This window comes from Phyllostomus hastatus, unplaced genomic scaffold (genome assembly GCF_019186645.2).
Source record: "Phyllostomus hastatus isolate PE091 unplaced genomic scaffold, TTU_PhHast_1.1 phas_contig_152, whole genome shotgun sequence".
NCBI lineage: Eukaryota > Metazoa > Chordata > Mammalia > Chiroptera > Phyllostomidae > Phyllostomus > Phyllostomus hastatus.
The window spans coordinates 13,057,923-13,080,971 of record NW_025333622.1 but is presented as its reverse complement, the minus strand read 5'-3'; the positions used below and the strand labels follow the sequence as shown (position 1 = coordinate 13,080,971).

Below are 23,049 nucleotides of genomic sequence, written 5' to 3'. Positions count from 1 at the left end.
ATGGAAGATGAAGAGGTGGCCCCTTCAGGGTGAGCTCGGGATCTATATGGCAAGGAGCAGCGGGAGTAGAAAGGCCCCAGGGCCCAGGGTGTCGGGGTCCAGCACAGGGGTGGCGCATGGGGATGAGACAAACTGCAGAGGGCGCTGCACATATCAGAGTCCCTGTGAACGGCTGTCCCTGGAATTGTGCAGGGAACAGTCTGTGTGGGTGTGCACAGCTGCCCTGGAATTGTGCAGGGCAGTCGACAGAGGTGTGTACAGCTGCTAACTTAACAAACTGCTTATTTTTCTTCTCATTTCTAGTAAACCAGAACCCTTCCCTCCCCACCTACCCTCCCTGCTGAGCCTGGGTACCTTTCTTCTGATGGGGTTGGCTGGGTGAAATTCTGACTTTTATTGGAAGTTTCCAAGCAGGGACTGGGCAGCACAACACACAGCGGATGAGCAGGCAAGGCAGGCATCTAAGGGTTGGGCTGCCCAGGCCGTGAATGTGGGCAGACACTGTGGGCTGGTACACCAGATAAAAAACAATCCGATGGATTATTTTAAACCTATCAGCCTTAACTGTGATCTGTAGGTAGAGATGTTCTCCATTTTTCTAGAGATGGGAGTTACATCAAAACTTAAGTTTGACTGATAAGGTAGCTAAGACTGCTGGTGGTCTAACACAAGTTGTTTGCCCCTCCTTCCATTATACTGAAGTTGTGGCTGGGCATGTGGCCACCGAACCAGTAGCAAGAGCACAGGGTTTTGATTTTGACGAACTGGGTCTCAAAAACATCTTTAAAAAAGAATGCATTGCCTAATATACTTCCTGCTCCTGCTAAAACCAGCACAATTACAGAGAACACAGTGTGTAATTTCTCCCACAGTCAGAGATGGATCTGTATCATGGTTTCCTGATCGTTTTGAAGGAATGGGCCTACGATTTCCACTGAGGAAGAGCGGCTCTTCTCATCACCCACGTGGAGATGTGGAGATGCCTGTGCAAGGCCCTGTCCAGGTGGACCGGCTTGCTCATCGCCCCAAGGGAAGGCTGGCACTTGGCACGAGGGGCTTTTGTTGGGGAGAGTGTGTGCTCCTGGAACCCAGAAGAGGGACCGGCACTGAGGGCAGTCTTCCCTTCCCATGATTCCCGAGGAAAGAGAACTGCCGCAGCGCTGCTGAGGAAGTCCACCGGTGGACACGATGTGGTGTTTAGGGGGCGTCGCAGACAGGAAGGGGCCCAGGGGGTCTGACTCAGGGTGTCGCTCTCTACTTGCCAGCACCTTGGGCAAGTCACTGCCCCTCTCTGAGCCTCAGTTTACTTATCCGTACAAGAAAGTGATGTTCTACCAGTACATTCTTTCAAACGAATTTGTATGTAGAACCTTGATACATGAAACAGATAAAGTATGGCTTCTCTGGTTAAAGGGGTGTGTGTGCTAAGCCTTCCTCAATTGGTTGCAAAGAAACCCAGCTGTAGCTGAGACTAACATGCAGGCACCAGTTTTTTTATTCCTCAGTTGCTTATTGTTACCTGCCCTTGTCCCTGGTCGAGATGAGCTGGGGGGTGGCATGGGGTGGGGGAAAGAGCTGCAGGGGTTTGTATCAGACCCATAAGATATTGTATATTTATTTTTATTATTTTATTTTTCATCCTCACCCAAGGTGAGGATGCTTATTGATTTTAGAGAGAGAGGAGGGAAGGGAGAGATAAACATCAATGTGAAAGAGAAACACTGATTGGTTGTCTGTTGTATGTGACCCGACCAGGAATCGAACCCGCAATGTAGGTAATGTGCCCTGACCAGGAATCAAACCTGTGACCTTTCGGTTTATGGGATGACACTCCAACCAACTGAGCCGTACCAGCCCGGGTGACCCACAGAATATTTTTAGAATGGAAAGTGACCTCCCAGATCATCTGAGAAGCCCTTTATTTACTAGATGGTTCAGCTTCTGCAGACCCTCACCTGGCCCCAGCCTCGCCCCACTCTTTTTCTTTTCTTATTGTGGTAAAATGCACATACATAAAATTTACCATTATAACGATCATAAAGTATACAATTCGGTGGCACATTTACATGTGCCACATTCACAGTGTTGTACAACCATCGCTACTATCCAGTACCAGAACTTTTTCATCACCCCGAATGGAAAGCTTATACCCTCTCCCCCCAGTTCCTGCAAACTACTAATCTTCTGTCTGTGTGGATTCACCTATTCTGAATATTTAATGTTAATGGAATAATATAATATGTGGTTTTCTACGTTTGGCTATTCTCACTTAGTATAATGTTTCCTAAGGTCATTCAAATTCTGTCACTCATTAGTACGGCATTCCTTTTTACAGCTGAATAATATTCCACTGTGTGGATCCGCCACCTTTTGTTTATGCATTCTTTTGTTTATGGTCATTTGCGGTGTTTTCACCTTTTGGCTTGTGAATAGAGCTACTGTGAATATTCATGTACAAGTTTTTGTTTGGACACATGTTTTCAGTTACTTTGGGTAATACTGAGAAGGGGGATTGCTGGGTCACATGGTAACTCTCTGCTTAACTTATTGAGGACCTGCCGAACTGCCTTCCACAGCCCAGCTCATCTCTTGAATACGGCATCTGCCCTGGACAAGTGAACGCAGGGAGTGGCAGGGGCCCCTGCGTGCTGGCACGGGGAGAGCTATTCCTGTCCCCTCCAGGCTTTAGCTCACTGGCTACTTGCACAAATGATGAGAATAACAATGAGAATAATAATGATGTAATTATTACAGCAGTCCTCACAATAACTAAGAGGTAGGCGTTCTTAGAGTCCCCATGTCACAGGTGAGGAAATTTACTTGGGGGCACACGGCCCGTCTGGAACACCAGTGCACCCACTCCCACTCCCAGTGCTGCGCTGGAGGAGCCTCCCCTGGCTCAGGGCTGTCTGGCAGACATCCTGCCCAGCTCTTGCCGCCTGACTCCCAGGAACGTCCCAGACTGGCTCCTGCCAGGCCAGTTCAGGAGACTGGGCTCCCTGCCAGGTTCTGTCCTTGCATCAGGCTTCTCTGATTACTGCCTAGGTCCTAGTCTTTGATGAGAATCACTCTGCTCAGGAGGCTTCTGGCACAGCTGAGCGCTGTTCTGTGCCCTCGGCTATGGCCCTGGGAACACAGGGGCATGAGGACTGGTCCCAGCTCCCATCTTCCTCCCAAGGCAGCTCTGGCATGTTTGGACTCAGAATGGGGACAGCAGCTTTCCAGACTCCATGCTCAGCCAGGGAAGCAGGGCTGTGGATTTGAAAGCTGCACCCGAACCTCAGAGTCTGAGCCCATGTGACTACTGCAGGGCCAAACAGCTGCCAGCTACACACAGGCCCAGAGGAGGCCAGCCAGCGACACCCTGTCCAGTCGGTCTGCTCCAACCCCCTCTGGTGCAGAGTTAGGATGGAAGCTTCTGAAGTAGGTCTTCCCTGTCACCTTGCCAACATCTGCATGCCAGTGCCTTGCAGAAACTACAGAAGGCTGGAAAGGCTGGGTGACCATGACCCTGAGAACGGAGGGAAAAGCTCCAAACACACAGTCCCCCAGTGAGCAAGGACAATGCAGGAGACACTCAGGGTCCAAGAGGCCCCCAAGCTTGGATTCAGGACTCAGGCTGGAGCTGCAGCCCATGGGCCATCTACTCTAAGAGCCAGGATGTGCCGTCACTGTTGTGTACATGTGAGAGAGAAAGCGGCCCAAGACATGGCTCCTCAAAGCAGTCTAGAGGATGTGGGAGGCACTGCAGGCCCCAGATCAACAAGGATCCCAGCTCTCAGACCCAAAAGGACTCACCACTGAACTTGACACAGGGCACCCAGATCCTCAGATACAGGAGCCCAGACACACTGCCCCATCCCACAGGGCAGGGTCCCAGCTGATCACAAACTCCTCACAGCAGCCCCTCGCCAGGTCCACAGTGACAGCAATGATTTGCTTGATGTGACAGTTTCTGAGAGCTGCTTGGGAAATGTTGCTGTCTGGAACGCAGAGGACACCCATGAGCTTCGGGGAAGAGGTCCTCACAGGGTGGTTGATGCACCATCCTGAGTGCAGGCAGGAGGGGGCGGTTCTCCCTCCAACATCCCATGAGGAGAAGAGGAAGAGGAGGAGAGGGGAAGAGGAGTGAGCTGGAAGTAAACATATACAGGGAGAAAACTGTCACCTTTACTGGTTGTGTGACTTTGGATTGGTCATCTTGAACATAAGAGGGCAAGGACCCCTGGAAAGTGACCGTGAAGGCCAGTAAGGGCTGGTTGACCACGCATCATACCACCAGCAGCAGGCTCCATCAAGGGGATAATGGCAGTGACCCATCAGGCCGGAGAGGTGCTCTGGGGTGGACGGAGCCTCCCTCCCCCTGCAGAAGCCTTCACTCTGGTGCACATTACTTTGTGCTCAAGCACATGCACAGCCTGCCTGCTGGGAATTGGAAAAGCACAGACACTCCTCCCAGGCAGCAGGAAATGAAAAAAATAATGCCTGAATGATACAAAAAACTCATGTCCTTTCCCAAAGAGGAGGATTTATAAAATTTCTCATTTGCTTTCAAAATAGCACCTGTCTTGGCTCTGGAGCAGGATGCGGTGGCTTAGCAGTGAGCCCGAAAAGACCATTCCTTCAAAGGACTTGCAACTCAGGGGTCCCTGAAGCTGTATAAAAAGTGTTATCATTTGCGTGCTGAGGTTCCACAGGTCTTAGCAGATGCCCGAAGGGGTTTATGACTGTCCCCCATGAAAAGGTTCAGGCTCCTTTTCGGGTAGGTGCAAATGAGGCTGAGACTATCAGCTCCCAAGAGAAGGGCCAGGTCATGGGCGCAGGCCCAGGGAGGCCGGCAGGTGCAGAGCGGGGACTGGAAGCCAGGTGCTGGCATGCAGACCTCGTTCAGCTTGCTTTCCACTGCAGCACAGGGACCACAGAGCTGGGCGTGTGAGCGTGAGGGTGAGGGACAGAACACTCATGCATCCAAATTTAAACTCCAATTTTCACTCTGGGACTTGGATGTAAATCTGTTAGGTCTTAGGTCCAGGAGGTGATGTAATTTATTGAAGAGCATTTGGAAGCTGCTAAGCTCCCTGATAAATAAACCATGTTTCTTCATCTCAGGTCAGTGAAAACATATTTTCTAGGGACTTAAGAGCCCCCTTGGAAAGTGTTAGAATCTTCTCCCTGCAGGGGAGCCAAACACACAGATAATTGTCTTTTGAAAGATGCTTGACCTTCCTGGGCATGGAGATATTGCCAACTAACCAATAACCCCTGCACTGTTACCCTAATTCTTTCTAAAAAAAAAAAAAAGGAATAACTTTAGTTCCATGAGTTATAGAGGGAGGACATTATAGAAACAGTCTTGGCATCAGAACATTCTAGATGCTGCCCACACTGGCTCCCTAATTATGCACCAATTACAACACCAGCATGAGCATCACGACCCATTGTTCCCAAGGTTTGGGAAGCTGCCCCAGGACATAAGGAAAGAGAAGGAACTTTCGAAAACAGTCCACTCCCATGTGGTGGCCAGAGAGACCCAGAAGGTGAATGCCATTTCTCTATTCTCACAGAGCCAGGCTGAGCAGAGCTGCGACTCAGACCCCTAGCCCTGGTTCTCAGCCCAGTGTTCTGGGTGTGGGGGGACTGCAGACTCACAGGCTGCCAACAGTCATGATCTCCGAGATGCCACTGCCTCCGGTTGTGACCAAGGCCAGCAATACCAGGACATCGGGACCTAGTGAGTTTATGGTGCTTTGGAGGCGCAAAGAGCTCTAAAAGGATGCCCTGTTATTCGTGATGGTGATGATAATATGTAATATTTATATACCATTTGGCTGCTAATTTCCAAAATGAGAAAGGTAAAGAATTTAAAGACCCAGCCAGCTCTGTGGGTAGTAACTGCACTCTTGACAACTCAGAGGGATCTTGATCTCTAGTTGCTGGGTGAGCCTCTGGTCCTTGAATTATTTCTACCATGGCACACAGCAATTCAACCTTTGGGTGGTGTGGCTCTCACCCTGACAAAGACACACAGGGCACTGGGCAAGACTTGGGCGAGCCAGGGGGCCAGGGGGGAATTGCTTTGTCATGCCTGATCGGGCACCGGGCACCTAGGAGGCCATCAGCAGGCCATAAATCCTGTTACATTCTTATAAATGCCGCACAGGTTTTGTTGTTGGCAGGCAGGCGACTGGGGCCAAGCACCCCACGGGCCCACCCTCCCTGGGCGAGGGCCATCCTCCCAGGGCGCGGGATGGTGGCTGGGAGGACAGCACCTGCCTGCTGGTTCTGCAGTGAAGGCCAGCAGCACAGCTTCCCCACTTCCGAGGCCCATGTGTTTGCTTAGATGACACCAAGTTAGTGCCGTAGTTGCACATTTTTAAAGATGTGTGTTTACCAATAGGGACCTTCTATAAGTTAATAACCAAAGGCAAACATATGCATAGTAGGGAAAAACAGGGCCCAAAGGTAAAATTATTATTAATGGTAACTTTTATTAGAGAAGAGTTTGTTACTATTAGTGGTGGTGCTATTCCAGCTCCAAGTCCCGGTTCCTGCATCTCGTTTCACCCTCCCAGGGCCTCGGGGGGGTGTAAAATGACAGTGAAGGTGCCAGGCCCTCCAGGTCCCCTGGCCGGCTTGCCCCTTCCCTCCGGCACTCTCTGCCCAGCCCATCTGCGAAGTGTGTGGCAATGAGCAGGTTTAGGTTGGAGAGGCCAAGCCCTGGAGCGGCGTTCTCACACTTGATGTGCATTAGAATCCCTGGATTGGTTGTTAAAACACAGATGCTACCCTGGGTGGGTGGCTCAGTGGGTTGGTGTGTTGTCCTGTGCATTAAATGGTTGCAAGTTCCATCCCGAGTCAGGGCATGTACCTAGGTTTTAGGTTTGATCCTTGGTCGGGGAGCATATGGGAGGCAACCAACTGATATTTCTCGCTCATCAATGTTTCTCTCTCTCTCTTTCTCTCACCAGTAAACCTGTCCTTGGGTGAGAATTTAAAAAACAATGCTGACACTGCTGCCCCTGTGCGCCCTGCCCTGTTTCTGAGTTAGTAGGTGGGGATGGGGCCTGAGAGCTATATTTTTACCCAGCTGGGGGCTGTAGGTCCTGCAGAGCCTCACTCTGAGAACCACTGCTTTAGGGCAGCGCTTTTCAACCTTACCTGCCCTGGAACCACCTGGGGAAGCCCCAGGCGGCACCCCAGGTGAATTCAATCAGGCTCTCAGAGGGCTGCACCAGAGAGAGACCCGGCTCAGAGGCAGAGCTCCCTCTCGCCCCTGTCCCGTGTTCAGTGCCTTGCGGTGGCGGAGCTGTCATCACCGACAGTCACAGGTTGGCCCTGGGTGGATTAGGGCTCTGCACACTGTTTCTATAAAGGACCAGTTAGCAAATATTTCAGGCTTGTGGCCCACATGGTCTCTGTGGCATATTCTTTGTTCTTTGCTTGTTTCAACCTCTTAAATATGTAATATTAGCTTGCAAGTCAGAGAGAAAGAGTGTGTGAAGCCTTGGAGAACAGCCAGTCATGAACCATCAGATTTAATGATGAAAACAGGTTCTCACAATTAACACTATTTATAAAGTAAATTAAAACCAAGGTAGAAAGTAGATTGAGTGGAATTACAGGTGCAATGAATCAGTAAATGTGGCCTCCCTGTTATCTGTAGCTGCTGCTTCCGGCCGTTTTCCTTCACACACCAAACACAGACGAGGGGCTCCCTTCCTCCCTCCTTTTCTAGCTCACCTGCCAGAACACTGGTCCTAAAACAGCGTTTCACTCAACATCAGTTATAAAACTGCGAGCTGCCACAGGAACCTAATTCTTGTTTTTAACAATTAGCCTGTGGTAAAATTGATTTCGTTATGAGGCATTTCACTTAAAGTCTCGGAACCCATCAAGAACTTACTAGACCTGTGTGGTAGTACTGGCTTGGAACTGGAGGAGTGGGAAGCCCTCGGCTCCCTGCCCAGTGTGGTCAGAGAGTGTTAACTGCCTTCTGAGTATTTCATTCTCTCCCAGCACGTCTAGTCCTAACTTCCAGTCTCATCCTCTCTCCCCACAGAAAAATTTGTTTCTTCTGGAAGTCCTGGCTTCCCTAAGCCTCTGTGCGTGTAAAAGCAGCCCTCAATGTGGAGTCACGTGGCACTTCCACAGGGCGCCTTCCCCTGGTTCTCTTGTCTCCAACCCAAAGCGCACTCCCTCCCTAGGTCACTGGGCTGCTCCTGCCCCATCCCTGTCTACCCGTGAAAGGACCATGACCAGAGCAGCTGGCAAGGATCTTTAACAGGCCCCAGAACTCCAGCTTGTTGCTTTTTAATCTGTTCCAAACCTCAGAAAATGGATAATACACACCTCTCCTCCTATCCTTTGTTCTTTTCTCTGGAGCCTTTTAAACACACTAGAATGTGTTAGTAAATGACCAAAGCTGACTTTTAAAAAATATCAATGGTCTGAAGCAGGAGGAGGGAGCCTTGGCTAAGGAAGGGAAGCCTCCACCACTTCCCAAGGCCATGTGGCTGACTGGCACTGAGGGTACTTGGATGGCCCACCCGATTAGAGGAGTTGTTCTGCTCCAACTGGGCTTCTCTCCAAAAACGTGACTAAAGCAGGAGGCCATGGGTTGAGGCCTCGCTGGCCTCCTGGGCCAGCAGTCTGTGTGGTGGCACGGGGCCCCACGAGGAGAGGGGCTCGGCGTGGGTTAAGGCTCTGCTGATGGTATCTCGGTGCAGGTGAATGTGGGCCGAGGAGAGAGGCAGAGTGCCTGTCCCGGGGTCCTCACTGCCTCATTATCTATCGTTCATAAAGCCCATGAGCACAGAACTCCATTTAAAAGATGTAAATGATATAAAGCAGAAAGTGGACAGTGAACAGTGAAATCACTGTCACCTACATGGTCTTTGATTAATTTTTTTCAGCTGGAGAAACAAATTTCCATTTATATTAAAGTCTGGCTGCCCTGACCCATGTGGTTCTCTGCTGGCTGGGCATCATCCCTCAAAGCGAAAGACTGCTGGTTCGATTCCTGGTCAGGACACATGTCTGGGTTGTGTACAAGAGGCAACTGATGGATGTTTCTCTCCATGTCTTTCTCCTTCCCTATCCCTCTTCCAAAAAAGAAATAAATAAAATATTTTAAAAAAAGTTTGGCTGACAAACATCTTCTAAAACATGAGGAGAAGAAGGAAGAAGAAGAAGGAATAATAATAATAATCTCTAAGTCAGGACAAGCTGAGAACCATTGTGGGTCACACCCTCTGCCATCAGAGAGGACCAGTGAACTACTTCAAAACAGGCCAGGGAACCAGCAGAGAGATTTCCCTTAACATTTCTTGAACCTCTGTAACATCCTCAATCCTTGAATTTGTGGTATTTTACAGTAAAGCTCCTTAAGCCTTGAAAAAGGCCACATACATATCCAGGGGCAGTGAAATGGGGAGGTAGAAGCTGTCCAAACACAGAGGCATTCCTCTCCAAAGCTGTGTGCTGGCAAGGCACCCAAAGGAGAAAAAGGGTGCTTGGCTGGCCTGGGGGCTAGCCAGCAGGAGACCACATACCCCTGATTACTGACGGGAGATCTGTGTTTAGACACAATTGTACACCGGTTACCGCCTGGAAGGGCCCCTTCTCCCCATGAGCCCTTTTCCAAACTGTTCACTATTGTCACCAGACACTTCAGTGCTCCACGCCCTCTACAAGGTTGAACTTTCCAGGCTTAACTCAGGCATCTGTACATGAGGCGAGGAGTTACGGATCATTTCCTCGGTTTATAGGATGAGGAAATGGAGACTTAGCGAGGTTGCATAACTCTCTGTGGTCACATGGAAGGAAGGGGAGAGCTGGGACTCTTGGCAGGACTGCGTGGCCCAGGACTGGGCTCTTTGCCCTCCGCTGGCACAGGGTTTCCTTGCTGTCTTTGAGCTCCCGCCGGGGCTGCAGTGAGTGCCACACAGTATGCACTCAGCTGCTCTCCCCTGGAGTTAGTTCAATCTCCCCAGCACCTAGGTGCATGGAGGTCAGGGACCCAGACTTGACCCATTTCTCAGGACTAAAGAGTCAAGACTCCCAGCAGGCAAGCAGTGAATTTGTGTGTATTAATGCTCCCTGCCCCAACTCTGTCTGCTCTGCAGTATGCTGACTAGTCAGTATATACTTTGTGAAGCCAGGAACTCACAGGAGCCAGCCAGAGCAGAGACATGTACGAAGCAAAACCAGAGGTCCGACGGAAGTAGGTAACAAGGATTCTGATCTTGTTGATTCAGAATCCTTATATCTCTTCTCTGCACTTCTCTCCAAAGTCCCCCTCCTTAAAAGCAACCACCGAAACAACCCAATGAAAGAGCCAGACCTCCTCCTCCACCCATGCATATATGTTAATATGAATATTATACAAATAATAAATAATATTCTATATCAGATAACTATGGTATAGTATACATTGGATATACTGGGGTACTAACTCCCTTGGGGGTTAGTAATGGTGGTGGTAAATACGTACTCTGTGCCAAAAACCTGGCCACAGGAGCCGTCACACTGCTGTCTGTGAACGTATTTGTAGAGGAGACAACATGGGAGCTGCGTTATGTGGAGCTGACGTGGCTGCTGTAAATATGGGTCAGGGGAGCCATCCCACTGCTATCTGCAGAAATCACTCAGAGAGAAGAACTCCCACTCTCTGCCAGTTACTCAAGAACCATGATGCAGAGTGGATGTGTCCTGGGCAAAAGGTCCCTCTGGGCAGTCTGCCTGGGAACACACCCAAGGGAGGACAGGCACAGCCACCCCATGTGGGCAGCGCTCGTCATCAGCAGGTGGCTCAGCCACTTGGCGGAGGGTCGGTGTGTCCTCCCTCGCACAGGCTCACACGGGCTGCGGAGTCTCCCACGTACCCCTCATTGCCGCATTGTGTGCGAAATCTTTTCCATGTTAACCCCGACCAAAACCCCAGGAAATTAAATCAGTTAAAAAGACCATACGATGAATTCCACAGCCAGGCAGAAATGATCTGTGGGTAACCACTTCTGGTGTCTGAAACACTGCCTTTGGTCCCCCTTGAGGGCCGGGTGTGCCTACTGTTATTTCAGCTTGGAGTTGAAAAGGCGCCTGTGAGTCTTCCGATATGATAGTTTTCTAGATTTTGGTGGGAGGGCACTTTCTTCAAAGGAAATCCTACCTGGAAGCCAAGCCATACATAACTCGGATTAACTCTGAGCTATTGGTGTGGGGGACCCAGGGCCTGGCCTGTGAGGCTTCCTCCTGCCTCAGAAGCTCCTAGCAGCACAATTTGAAAAACATGCAGCCATTTCCCCCACATTAAGCTTTTCACTCTCTAACACAACCTTTCTCAAGCACCCACTATGTTCCAGGTGCTGGTGAGCCAGCAGGAAACAGGATGAGGGAAGCCCTGCTCTCCAGAAGCTCACAGCGGGGGTCCGATGGGGCAGACAAGTTCAGACAGAATTTCAGAAGGCAGTAAGTGCAGCGAGGGAATTAGACCTGGCCATGTGATGTGGCCAGGAGGCGGGTACTTGAGATTGGGGACCAGGAAAGGGTTCTCTGAGGAAGTGAAAAGTGAGCTGGGAGCAGCAGGACAACCTGGAAAGGTGCCTTGATTCTGAGCAGTGAGGAAGGACAACAGAAGAGGTGAAGTGACTTTCCTCAGGTCACACGGTGGGAGGAAGCTGAGCTGTGACCTGACCCCGGGTTTCCAGGCTTCCTGCCAGGGCTCTTTGCTTTCACAGTGTTTACCAAATAGCTACTACATTCAAGGAAGTCTCAGTGACAGGTGAGACCACATGCTGGTGTTCAGACTGTCTGTCATGACTCTTGACACCCTCCCTGCCCTCGTCAGCTCTTTACAGCCTGGGGGCTCTATAATCCAGAAGACAGCACCCTGCAGTCGACATCCCTGACCTGTGACCTGGTTGGGAAGGCTTCCTCCTCTCCTGTCTCCCTGGATGCAAACTGTGGAAAATGCTCCTTATTGCTTCCATTATTGGTATGATGATAAAAGCAAGACAGCAGGGGCAGCCTTGGTTGGGGGGGGGGGCGTCGAGAGGGGGGTGGCAAAGTATCCTGGAAGAAGGGTCCCTGGACCTCATGCTGCTCTAGGGCTCTGACTCAAAGACCATCCAGGCCACTTTTCCCCTTGTGCCCCAGAAGGCACTCACATGAAACTATGGCACCACACAGGGCTGCATGTGTATCACACATTCAGAGTCCAAAGTGCTTCCCAGGCAGATACTCCTATTATGTTGAATGTCATAAGGAGCAGCATGCAAGGGGCTCCCTCTGACCCACAAACCAAATAGTTTCAGACCCCCAAGTGTTCTCCACACCTCCCAGTTCGGCACCTGTGGGCCCAGCATTTGCCCTTTGCCCTCCAAGCCTTACAGCTATCAAAGCACCTTCCAGGCTTTAGCTAATTTGAGCCTCATGAGGAGGTCAGGACAGTGGTTATTAGTTTTGCACACAAAGCAGCTGAACCCCAGAGTGACCTGTGCAGAGACTACTGCTACTGACCAAGTAACAACCACTACATTTTGGTTCAAACCCAGGTCTCCAGACTCCAACTGCTATTCTTTCCACCATAATCCAGCTGCCCACAAGTTCGACACACACCGTCACACTCTGGCCAACACCACCCTCATTCGCTTTACCCTCTGCCCTAGACAATACTTAGGAGCTTTTCCAGAAGCTACCTCTTCTCTCCACGTGCCCCCGCCTCACCGTGTGTGCGGACACGCCAGGGAGCTGCGGCACGGGCTCCTGCACACCCAGCAGCTCAGACCCATGTTGAGATGCTCTCCCGCCGGGCCCAATAGAGCCTCCTCCCTTTTACATTTTCCAGCCTGTTTACACATGTGCACACTGGACACACCACTGGTGAAAACAATATATTCTAGAACCTTCCACACCTTCCTTCTTTTTATACCAAACCAATCGACTGCATGTGCAGGAATTGGCAGGCAAATACAGATGACAGAGCCTGCAGAACCCTGTTCCCCAAAATACACAGCTGTGCCCAGGGACTCCTGGACAACCCTGCAGAGGCAGCTGAGGCCTGTGCATACATGAGGCACACCAGCTGCCAGCATTTAGCAAACACTGTTTTGCATGGGGAACAGAGCCAAACATTGTATAGTTTCAGTTAGGATCACTCTGGATCTGTTACCTGGGGCTTAGCATAAGAGCCAGCCACGAGAACTCAGGGTGGACAAAGAGCATGACATTTGAAGAGGGATAGACGCTCCCAGAGCAAGCTGGACAGCACAAGGCACCGAGAGGCCCAGAGTTCTATCCCATGTCCCGCGGGCAGAAATCAGGAGCACAAGATGGACACAAATGCTGGGGACCCTGCACAGACAGACGCCCGCGCGCGCGCGCGCGCGCACATCCATCCTGACTGTCCCCAGGATTCCTGCCCCCATTCCTCATCTGAAGTCAGTTTGCTCCTGCCGTCGGGGCCCCGTGAGGTCCAGCTCCAGGGACCAGACAGGGCAAGTGGGGCGCCTTCTCCCCGCGACCTGCCGGCCTCGTCGGGACGCCCCACTCCCCGTGCGCCCGTCCCAGCTCCCGCGGGCACTCCCGGGCCCAGCGCACTTCACTTACCCGCGGAGAGCAGCGAGGCTCAATTCGAAGCCCAGGGAGCGGAGCCTAGAGGCGGAGCGGCGGCTCGTAGGGCCGCCCCTGCCCGCACGCCCCGCCGCGCTCCAGACCTCCTACCGCAGAGGGTCTGGGTGAGGGCAGCCGCTCCGCCCGGCCCGAGCCCGTGGGCACTTCCTGCCGGCCTGCGCCTCTGCCGCCCCGCCCGCTTCCCCGCGCGGCGCCCACCCTCCCCTTCGCGCCCCCTTTCGTTCCCAGGCTCATTCTCTCCCAGCCGGCCAGCGGGCCTCCCCAGAAGCCATGTGCGGACGCGTCTTTGTTTGGGAGTTGGCCTTTTTTCAATTCACAGCACACAGAGCGAATTAAGCCGGAGTTAGGGGCAGCTGCATGGTTGCCTGGGGGATTCTCGGTAGGAGGGGGTGGGATGGACTGGGGGTCGGGCGTGGCCTCCTCTCTTGCCCTAGGCTCTCTCAGATCTTGCTGCCCCCTGGGTCGGCCCCTGGTGGAGCAGGAAATGAGCTGGCTCCTAGGAGATGCCAGCCCCAGAGGGCTCCTGGGGATTCTAGGGACTAGCCTGTCAGATCCCAAAGAGCCTTCCTTCTTCTCTTTCTCCCCGCCACGACCAATCACTATCACTGCCCTGTCCCTCTGAGAGGCCTACTGACCATCAGCTTTACATTTCCTGGGCACAGGGAGAATCAAGATCTCTTCCCAGACTGGGGGAGAAGGAAGACTAGGCAGAGAGCCCATCTGTCTTCCCTGGCAGAGAGCAGGGCAAAGCTGCCTCCAACTGGCTCTCTCCTAACAGTGGGGCAGGCATGTGTTATTTCCCAAAGCAACAAAAGCCTGTGCTTATCCAACCGTGTTCTTTCAGAACTTCACTGCAGTGAGCAAGGTTACCCATTTACCAGGCTGTTGGGTCAGGGAAGCCACGGGAGGCAGGGACAGCTGACTGAGGCAAGGCACAGGGCACCAGCCTTCTAAATACCCGGGGCTGCTGAGAAAGGATTAGCAGAGGGGACATGAAGTGGGGGTCTTGAAAGGAAATGATGCAATAGTACCTGCCCGTGAGAGGAAGACCTGCAAAGGGGAGGGGTGAATATGGAAGGTACAGTAGATGGTTGTAGAAGGAGGGGTGGAGAGGGGGTCTCAAGAAAGAGGACCGTGGTGGTGGTGTGGGTATGGCAGTCGGAGGAGGCCCTGGAGAGATGTGAAGCTGAGAGAAGATGAGACGGAGGGAGAATGGAGACAAGGTAGAGAGGGCCGGGGTGAGGACAGAACCCAGGTCTAAGTGGGCAAGCAGCCAGCGAAAGAAAGAGACCATCCCAGAGGGTCAGCACAGTGCAGGGCGCCGGCACTCCAGAGAAGAGGGCCTGTTCAGTAGCAGCCCATGCTGCAGGGACGCCAAGAGGAACGGGCACAAGAAACCAAGGAGATCTTTGGGAGCTTTTGGGAGAATTATTTTGTGGTGGAGAGTAAAAGCCAGATTGCCCCTCCATGGGGACATCTGGACCAATTGGTTGAAGCGGGGATCCAAAGGTGCATCCCTTTGCTTTTACTCCAGAGGATCCTAAAGGCAATCCTAGCTCCAGAGCTTCCCAAGGGATCAGCTGAGGCTTCTGTGGAAATTGCATCTCAGTTCAAGTTCACCCTCTGCCTAATCCCATGTCCTTACTTTCATACAGGTGTTGTTCCCGAGTGCTTCCCAACAGGACTCCTACGTGCTCACGCATCTCCATTTCCATTTGCGTGCAGGGTCCGTTCCCCAGAAATCCAACCTGAGATATAGGGTCCTGAAAAAGGGAGAGTGAAAGAAAGAAAAGGTGGGATGGTTACTAGACTTATTGTGGTGATTGCTTTGTAAGGTATATAGATGCTGAATCACTATGTTGTACACCTAAACTAATGTAATATTGTATGTTGACTATAATTAAAATAATATTTAAAAGCAACATAAAGAAAAAAGAAAAGACCTGGTGGATGGTGATAAAGAAGAGGGCATGAACAGCCACAGGAGCTTTAGGGAGGAAAGACCAAGCGACGTGGCAGCAGGGAGACCAGAGCAAGCCCCGAGCACAGGCCTTCCCTCTGACCTTCCTGCAAGACTTCTAATGAAGCTGTTCTAAGAGACAGAGATCGTCAGGAAGAGAGAGGTGGTGTTAAAGGGAAAGACAGAAGTGGGAAAACGAGAGGAGAGTTCTTCTCAGTAGAAGATGATTGCAATGGTCCCTGGGAGAGGAAGCCCCGGAGGGTTTAAAAGGATAGTAGAGGAGGGAATGGGGGCAGGCCTTGGAGAGAGAACACTGCAGGCAAGGGAAGGATGAAGGCTGCAAGTTCACTGACGTTAGTAATATTAAACCAGGAATTGGACAGAGAGGGTTGGAGGCTGTTCTGGAGGGGCCTTTAAGCAATATGAAAGGGCAAGTGATACACAAACCCGTGGACCCGGCTACCCTGTCGCCAGCACTCTCCCTACTGACATGAAACATCTAGAGTAGTGAACTGGTAGGAATATGATATATAATTTAAAATTTCCCAGCAGCCACATTTAAAATGGTAAAAACAAAAAAGTGACAGTTGAAGTTAATTTTAATGATACAGTTTATTTAACACAATATATCTAAAACATTATTTCAACATGTATTAATATAAAAGTATTATTAATGAGGTATTTTACGTTTTCTTCCTCCCAAACTCTCCAACTCTGGTGTGCATTTTATACTCCCAGCACGTCTGAGCTCAGTCACTAACTTTTCATTGAAACACCTGATCTGCATTTAGATTTCATAACATGTATGGCTGAAAAAGTAGACTTACAAGCCTAAGTTCCTGCATACATACTAATACTTTCCAATAACCTAATCAAATGATCCTTTTTTAAATTTAAGTTTTATATTAATTAAAATTAATTGAAATAAGTTTATTCCTTCAGTCACACTTAGCACATCTCAAGTCCTCAGTAGTCACTTGTGGCTAGTGGCGACCGCATCAGACCACACAGGTCTGGAACATGAACTCCTAGACTTCCGGATTTGGGGCTTTGTTTTGTCCTCGCCTTCTGTGAAAAAACAGACCCTGGCCACCCACCAAGTGCAGCTTCAACTCATTTCACAAAACGCACTTGAAGAAGATGAGGGCGAAGGTTGAAAATCCATCTGTGGGAGGGAAGTGGGGTTTGGCTTGGACTAGATGAGCATGAAGAAAATGAGAGGCGAGTTGGAAGTGTTCCGTCCTGACCGTCGCTCTGTGTTCACGTGAACCATGCTGTGGTGTCTTTCCGAGCTGGGCCCTCCAGAGGTTGACCGGGTAATGCCCGAGCCAGCTCTTGTGGCCCATATCTCCCGCTTTAGCCGTCCCCTCGGGCTCTGAGCACGGACTGAATCACAGACACGTGCGTGTGGCTGCTAGGTCTGGGCCTCCTCTCCTGCATCTGTAAAATGGGGAAAGCCATCCCTTCTTTGGGGGATAAACAGGAGGGATCGGTGAAAAACCCATTATGAAGCTACAGTGAAGGAGGAGTGTTGGTTCCCAGTTTGGACCCCATGCTCCCTGCCCAGCCTGGGGCACGCTTGCTCCAGCTGGGTGCTGCCCGCTTCTGTCTTGGGTGCACACTCAGGCACTGTTCACCTGCCTCACACCTGCAGATCCACCAGGGGTGCTGGAGTGATGCAAGTTCTAGGGACTCCTGGAGAGATGTAAAGATAACAATGACACTTAGACTTTCCTCCTTTGCCCCGAAAGGTCCTACAGCTCTTACTTGGAGGTACAGGGCAGATCTGGTGGGACCTGAGAGCCTTGCTTCCCAGCAACAGTATCTACTGCCATTTCTAGAAACAGAGTCACACAAATGGATGGTCACACCCCCCCACCCCCACTGATGTATTGCTGGCATCCCCAGAGTACATGGCACATTAACTTAATATTCAGGTTGTGCCCTAAACTGTCACAGGTGGGGGAATGTAAAATTTGGGTTCCTCCATCACTTGAGTACAAGCCTGCCTTTCAAAACAGTGCCCACTCATGACTTAGGAGGGCTGCAAGGAAAGGACGGTTCCCTGGACAACCTCTGCGCCTGCCCCCCACACTCTCGCTTGGTTGAGCTGCCATCTTGAAGGGACTCTGACAACTCCTTGTACAGGCTCTGAGCCCTTCGAAAGAAAAACAGCTGTGTTCTTGGAGGTAGAAACACTCAGGCAGAAAGCACTCCCCCCACATACACGTCACCCAGCTGTCTGACTCAGCCTGTTTTCCCATCTTTGAAGCAGGGAGAAACTCATGAGATCTTTTTCTACCATCTTAGATGGTGGAAACTGGCCTTGATTCCTTCTTCCGTGTGAAAAATAGAGCTGAATCGGCTTTGGTCAGCACCTTCCCTCTTCCAGAAGGACTGGGGAATGACCAGCTGTTAAATATTGACCAGTTAATATTAGCTTGAATTCAACCTGCATTTAACTATGAACTTAATGACTGAGCTTACTCCTTTTTACAACTATACCTGGTACTTAATAGGGGGTGGCAAAAAATTATTGTAAAATGGAACCTCACAGTCGCAGTTATAATTCCCATGAAAGAGATGTTATACCAGAAGTAAGAGTTTTTCAGCTGTGAGGCATACATCAATACACCAAGAACATTAGCTGCACTAATTAGTGCTTGAAATAATTATTGATCTTCATTAACAGTGTCAAAAGCATTGCTCAGATGTTCAATTGCTCGTCATGCTCTCTTGGCATTCTACATAAAGGACTTTACAGCCTGGTTCTTTTCCAGGAGAACATTATTTAAGGCAAAACACAGAAAACATATTTAGGTTAAAGAAAACCCTAAGTACAGGCAGCTGAGCAAATATATAAATAGCATGCAAAATGACAAGTGTTTACAGCTGGAATTTTGGGCATGCATAGTACACACTGCTAATCTCTCCTCCTCTAAGAAGCTTTCGAGAGCCTGCTCTGCTTCTGCAGCTGTGGCACAGGCTGTGGGGTCCAAGGTCATGTGCCAGGGAGGAAGAGAAGCCTTTGCATAAATGTGATGAATTTCCTGGAGCATCTGTGTTATTTAAGATTTATATTTTGGGAATAAGGTTTTTAGTATTTTAAAAACTGTAATGTCTATATATCCCACTGTAGACTTTACCACCATAAAATGTTAAAGAAGTAAGAGCACCTGAAATCTTAGCTGTCAGAGATAATCGTGGTGTTGTTTTGATGAATACTCTTTCAGTCCTCTGTGTGTCTGTACGTGTGTGCACATCTGCATCTGATTTATTTCACTTTAGACTATATTCTAGTAATCTTTTTATGTCAATAGACTTAAGAACATACTAATCATTTCTGATGTAATATATGGATGTACTACATTTATTTAACCAACCCCCTATTGATGGATACTTGTTTTCAATTTAAAAAATATTTTGCAATGTGGTCATGAAACATTTTTTCACATATATCTTTGCCTACTTACTCAACTATTTGTTCATGAAAAATTTCTAGAAATGGAATCACAGGAAATACCATATATATTTATATGTATAAATGCCATATAGCTAAAGTATATAACACATAACGCATAGTAAAAAGCTGGAAGACTATGTCTCAAACTTAATATAGTTATTACCTCTCAAGAGGGGACTGAGATTGGGGATGTATGTAATCAAAGAGGAATTTCATCAAATCTATAACGTTTTATTTTTCACAAGGAGGAAATATCTGTGTGACTTATATTGAGTTAAAATTAAAGGTAAGACCAGCAAGAAAGGAGAAGGTAATTTAGTTATTAGCTAACAATCACACATCATTGGAAATAAAACCTTTTTGCTGAAAAAACCCCACTGAACGTAAATACTGCAAGACTAGAAATAAGATAGTATATGAACTGTGAATTGCAAGAAGAAAAAAACCCCACCAAATTCTTGATTAATCTAATAAAAGTAAGGAATGGAAAAAAAAACACAGAAAGTACAGTAAGTAGAAAGTACAAGTATGTGGACAAAGTAAGTCCAACCATATCAATGCTCACAGTTACTGTGACTTAGTAAAGTCTTCATTTAATACAGCAACTTATATTAGGTAACAAAACAAAAGTCAGTTATGTGTTGTTTAAAAGGAACACATAAAAATACACGACACAGAACAGTGCATAATAAAGGAATGGAAAAGATATATTAACCAAGGAAATACACCAAGAAGTAGATGTGACGATATTAATGTAAGACATAATGTATTTCAAAGCCCAAAGAATTAATGGTCCAAGCAGAGGTTTTTGTTTCGTTCTTGTCCACTGCTGAATCTTTGTGCACAGTTTGCAAATGTGCAGAGAAGGATGACTGCCCAAGTAGACAAAACATAACCAAGGGTTTACAACAGCACTCACACAGCAGCCAGTGGCCACGTGGCACAGCCAACAGTCAGTAGGCTACTGAACACTGAAAATATTAATTACTTGCTTAAAAGATCATATTTTAAATTTACAAAGTTAAATAAAACATAAAATTAATCTCACCAGTTTCTTCGTACTTATTTTAACACAGCCATGTGAAATTTAAAATAATGTACATGGCTCACAGTATATTTCTATTGGACAGCACTGAAGGGGATTCGAATAATACAATTAATAAGTAAAAATCAACAGATATATAAAGGGAGAATTTTGGCCCTTTGGAGATTTTACACTCTTCAAACATTCATGCAATCTTTACAAATTGGTTAATTACCTATTGGTTACCTATTTGCTACCTATTGGTTAATTGGTTAAGTAAGTTAATTGATTAACTTACTTGAGGATTATCACAAAAATCACAGCATTCTGAAGTTTTTTGGTTATTGCACACATGAAGCCACATGAAGTTCTCAAAAACGTCTAAACGGGAGGATAGCTAACCACAGTGCTTTGTCACCACCCCAGGAGACCCCTGCTGCCCACGGCGAGGGCTGGGGGTGGCCGTGCGGGGCAGGCCTGTGGGTGCGAGCGCGTCCCTCATGGTGGACAATCTTCATCTCTGGAGCCCGAGCTACCTGAAGTCCTACTCTGCCTCAGCTCCAGCTCACAAGATTTGTCGAACCTGAACTCCCCAGTCAGAGCGCAGCCACAGCAGCCTTGCCCTGGGAAAATGCTGGTGGACACACTGTTCCCTGCCCTTGGAAGACTGGGAGGGGCGGCTGGACCGGCCAGCTATTCTGAATCATTCCACGGTAACACTGCGGAGGGTCCCAGGCTCTCTTCTCCACATGGATTTGATCACTCAGGGCTTGGAGAATGATTCTTATCTTGAGTCATTTTCCCCCACTCATGTTTGTCTTGAAGTTCTTAAAATTCTTGTTTTTTCATCAATCAAATTTTAAAAAACTATCCTCAATATTTCTAGTCTATAGGTAGCACCCTTCCTTGATTTCCAGAAACATGATAGATCTACTTCCTTTTCACAGTATTTCTGCTATTTCATGGGACTTTGAATAGGCGGGGACGCAGAGGCTGGTGTCCAGTCTGTATAACATCATCATTCTATTGCTAGATACCAATCCTGTATATTAGTTTCATGACTAGTCACCCTACTAAATACATTTTTCGTATTAACATAAACACTGACATATCATTAAGAAGAATGCAAAATACACATCCATTTTTTAATGACAAAGGAACCATCAAACAATGTGCTTGTGAAGGTTTGCTATGCCCCAGATCCCTCTTGTTACTAGGGATACTCAGAGGACAAACTTTTGAAAGTTCAGCTAAAAAAAGGATTTTGACTACTTTGAATTGGTCTCTCTCTGTCTGTTTCTTTCTCTCTCTTTGTCTTCACCTTATCTTCCTCTCTTACCCAAAGAAATAATCCACATTCCAACAAAGATAAATATACACTTTTAAGGCCTCCTGGCCTCCCTCAACCACCGGACTGGCTTTATAGTGGGCAAACTGGGTGGTCACACAGGCCTGCACTTCATTTCAGGCTGTACTGTTGCTCTCCTGAAATTCTTAATTCGCACAACTGGGTAACTGATCTTGAATACAGGCTTTACTCAGCGCAGACTGGTCCTGGATATTTCTGCAAAACTGCTTAGTTAGTGCTTTGCATTTTCCACCCAAATTAAAAGGTTAATTAAGTGTTGTGGCATTTTGCTGAATCCAAAGAAAACTCCATCATATGTATCTTTAGAATAATCTCACCTTTCTGCAGGAGTAGGTGGGAGTTTGAATTTGGGGAAAGAGTATGAGCAGAGTCACGTCCATTAGTATTCTTTTGTGAGACAGCTTCACCTTCACCTCTTGTACCTTTTCATTCCCACCCTTTCCAGCCATATTCCAGCTGTGCAGTTCAGTACACAAAACTTACTTTCTCCCACACATTTGCACAAGTGGTCCCCATTGCTCCAAATACCCTTCCCTACCCTGTGTACTTGATGAACTCCTACTCAGTCTTCAGCATTCGAGATATATTTAGGGATAAATTTGATTATACCCCCCTTTAGAAGCCTCTCCTTGGCCTCTCTGGGTTGAGCTAAGTGCCTCGCTCCTAGTGACCCAATGTCTCCAGTGAGGTCTTAATCAAGGACCTGGGATTCTTATATACCTCTTTCCCACTAGATGGGTGGTTTCCAACATTTTTGTGTGTGTTTACTAATGTTTTTGGTATGCGGTACACTTGAAAGCATTAAAATACTAAAACGCATTAAATGAGTCAAGAATAATTACAATGCAATTACTGGGGCAGTGTGACTGGGTCTCACGGCGCCTGTTACAGCATCAGCGTTACTGCGCCATCACTGGGTCTCCCTTTAGTGCTAGTCTGTGGTTCTGCATGTGTGCTGTTGTATATCTCAGCGTTGCATTTTCTTTTTCTCCAGAATATACCAAGTTGGCTAGATTTTATGTCACTCACCTTTGGGTATGTGTTCTATTTGACAAACTTTGACAACACACATATTTCATTAGAGCAAAAATACATGTTGGACATTGACTGAGGTCTGGTGGCCCATGGTGACCAGCAGGCGCCATCACACCGAGTGTTCACTGTACTGGGGTGCTCAGCTGAAGGGGCCAAGGGAGACCAGTGGCCAGCTGCAATCTGTCAACAGATGATGTGCCCCCTTAGACTTCATCCGCTTGGAAGGTCCCTTTTCCTGATTTGTGTGAAAGGTACCATTTGGATGAGCGGGTGCTCTGGCTCAGGACATCCAGGGTGCTACAGAGGTCAGTGGGGAACTGCTGGAGAGCAAGGACTGGGTTCTATTCATCTTTACTTCTCCAGCACTTAGCACAGTACCGGGCAATAACATACCTTAATAAATGTGGAATAAATTATAAAACAATCAAGAGGCTCTGCTGATGGCATGTAATATAATATGGGCCTAGTCTGAAAGATTATTAACATAAATTTCTCAAATCCAGTCTGCTGGGGCAATAGCTTTCAAGTGTGTTGGATACACTGGCATACTGTGGTAAGGCCGCAGCTGC

The 23,049-nt window shown here is 48.5% G+C and overlaps 1 protein-coding gene across 3 annotated transcripts in view; it reads right to left on the bottom strand.

Moving 5' to 3' along the window:
- The window catches only part of TSPAN11 (tetraspanin 11), a 61,554-nt gene extending 47,762 nt beyond the window's left edge, over nucleotides 1-13,792 (bottom strand). For all 3 annotated transcript variants that reach the window (XM_045830659.1, XM_045830661.1, XM_045830660.1), the window contains exon 1: nucleotides 13,606-13,792. The gene's annotated coding sequence lies outside the window, so the exon portion shown is untranslated. The remainder of the gene's footprint in view (nucleotides 1-13,605) is intronic.
- Between the last annotated feature and the right edge of the window lie 9,257 nt (nucleotides 13,793-23,049).